Genomic DNA, 2642 nt, shown 5'->3' on the forward strand with positions numbered 1-2642 from the left:
CCCATGTACAACCTTGAAAAGAAAACAACTACAACTATTGCTTGGATTTCTTTTCCAGCATTGCCACCCAATTTTGTTGAAAGAAAGCAGTATTCTCATTAGCAGCAACTGCTGAAAATCCATTACAGGTGGATATAGCAACAAAGAATCAAACAATGCCAAATTGTGCAAGAGTAAAAGTAGAAGTTGATCTTCCAAGTGAATTTCCCAAAATAATTAATGTTAGTTTGAGAAAACAAATAGGAGAGATTAGTTAAAAATGGGTAAGGTCAAGTATTACTATGTACTTAAACATTTTAAGAGATGCATGATTTAAGGCCATTATGAACAACAATGTTATGTAGTACACCCGAAATTGTATCCAAAGAAAGATTTTGGGGATATAAAAGATGACAAAGGTCAGGATAAAGAGACTGTAAATGATAACCAAAATAGGCTCACAAGAAAGATAGGAAGAAGGAGAATCAAAAGGATAGGAAAAATCAATTCTAAGTGCAAAAATCAAAAAAAGGGAGCCGAAAAATGGTGATACCATATTTGGAACAAGAAGCAGAAAAAAATGATCCAAACAGTCTGCAAATAACAAATCAGTTTGAGGCTGTGAATATGGAAAAGGGTACCAAAGAGGTAGATCAAGGTATAAAAATGTGTAACATAGAGCAAAGGAAAACTAAAAAAGAATGGGTTCAGGAAGTATTCAAGGATGAAGAAAATAAAAAAACTCCGCAGAATAATCTAGAGAAAAATACATCAACGAAAGAATCACCAACAGCTAGAGACAAAGAAATAGCAAAGATGGATTTAACTGATGTTGGTAGTACTAATAAAGAGGTAGGAATGGGAAAGGAAATAAACAAAGTGAGGAAGGAAGATGTAATGATGACGCTTCTAGCATTAGTCCTGCCAAATTACAAGAGATAAAGGAAGTTCCAAATATCAAAGAGCTACTTCCAGAGGAAATCAAGGATATGCAAAACAATAAAGAGAATGATTTGGAGGAAAATATTAATCAAATAGGGTGATAAGGGGATGTATCTCCAAGATCAATCAGCAATTTAAAGAGCAGAATGAAGAAGAAGAAACCTACAATTCCTCTTCAGGGGCAAACAAAGAGTAGTAAAGATAAAGAATCCAATAGTGATCAATAATTGACAAAATATTATTCTGCAATATAAGATTAGTTAACACTCAAAATTCTTTGAAAGGTTAATTGATTTGAATTGAAGACATCATTATTCACTTATAGCTCTAATGGAACCTTTCCAAGGCCCTGGAGAACTAGATTAATATTAAAGAAGATTTAAAATGAACAAGGCCATTACTAATACTTCATCCAAGATTTGGGTATTTGGGATGACATAAGGATAACTAAGATTATATATGATACTATACAACAAATTACTTTGAAGCTAAGAGTAATTTAACAGAAGCTATGATTACCATAGTGTATGAAAGGTGTAATACCTTGGAAAGACTGGAGCTATGGGAAAATATTGAAGTCATGGCACAGATTCAACAAATTCCTTTGTTAATAGGTGGTGATTTCAATGTGATTCTTAATGAAAAAGAAAAGAAAGGTGGATTACCTTTCATACAATATGAAGTGATGGATTTCAATTATTACATTAATAGAAGTGGGTTGACAAAATTGAAATTTAAAGGTGATAACTTTACTTGGTGGAATGGAAGGGTTGATAATGAGTGTATTTTTGAAAGACTGGATAGAGTTCTTTTGAATCAAGATTTCTCCAGATCCTACCATCAAGTGAAGTTAATTATTTAATCAAACAAGGTTCGGATCATGTACCATTTTATGTGATATGTAATACTGAGGGGGAGATAATAGTTAACACTTTTAATTTTCTTCATTTATAGATGAAGCATAAAGATTTTAAGAAGGTTGTAGAGGAAAATTAGAAGGTCGATTTTTGTGGAAGTCCTTTTTTGATATATCAGGCAAAAATCAATAAGGTAAAATCAGATTTAGCACAGTGGAGCAAAGATACTTTTGGAGAATGTTCAAACAAATTGCTACTTTGGAAGATTCCATAAAGGTAAAGGATGCACAGGTTGAGATATATCCTTATACTAATAATAGAGCTGAGCTAGCAAGGTAAATGTGAATTTAAAAAAATTCAAATACATTGAAGAAGGATATTGGAAGAAGAAGGTAGGTATGAGATTGTTTAAAGATGGTGATTCTAATACAAAGTTATTTCATTCTTATGTGAAGGGAAGGGGAAGAAACTTCACATAGCAGAGATTCAAATAGCTCAGGGAGACATGGTTACTTCTAATGAAAATATTAGTAAGGAGGCAGTTTCATTTTTTGCTAATCATTTTAGGGACGAAGAAAGTCTGGAGGATTTTAATATATTATATCATATCCCTAAATTGATTTCTGATGAGAAAAATATGATAATGAATGTTTTACCAAAAATGGAGGAAGTTAAAGCAGTAGTGTTTGAACTTAATAGGGTTAGCACCAGCTGTCCAGATAGTTTTTTAGGATATTTTTTTTTGAGTTGCTGGGATATAGTAGGTAGTGATATTACTGACATGGTGAAGGTTTTCTTTTTTGGTCATCGGTTAGTAAGATTTGTCACTTATACTAATCTGGTATTGATACCTAAGAAGGAATC

This window comes from Capsicum annuum, chromosome 10, assembly GCF_002878395.1.
Source record: "Capsicum annuum cultivar UCD-10X-F1 chromosome 10, UCD10Xv1.1, whole genome shotgun sequence".
Classification (NCBI taxonomy): domain Eukaryota; kingdom Viridiplantae; phylum Streptophyta; class Magnoliopsida; order Solanales; family Solanaceae; genus Capsicum; species Capsicum annuum.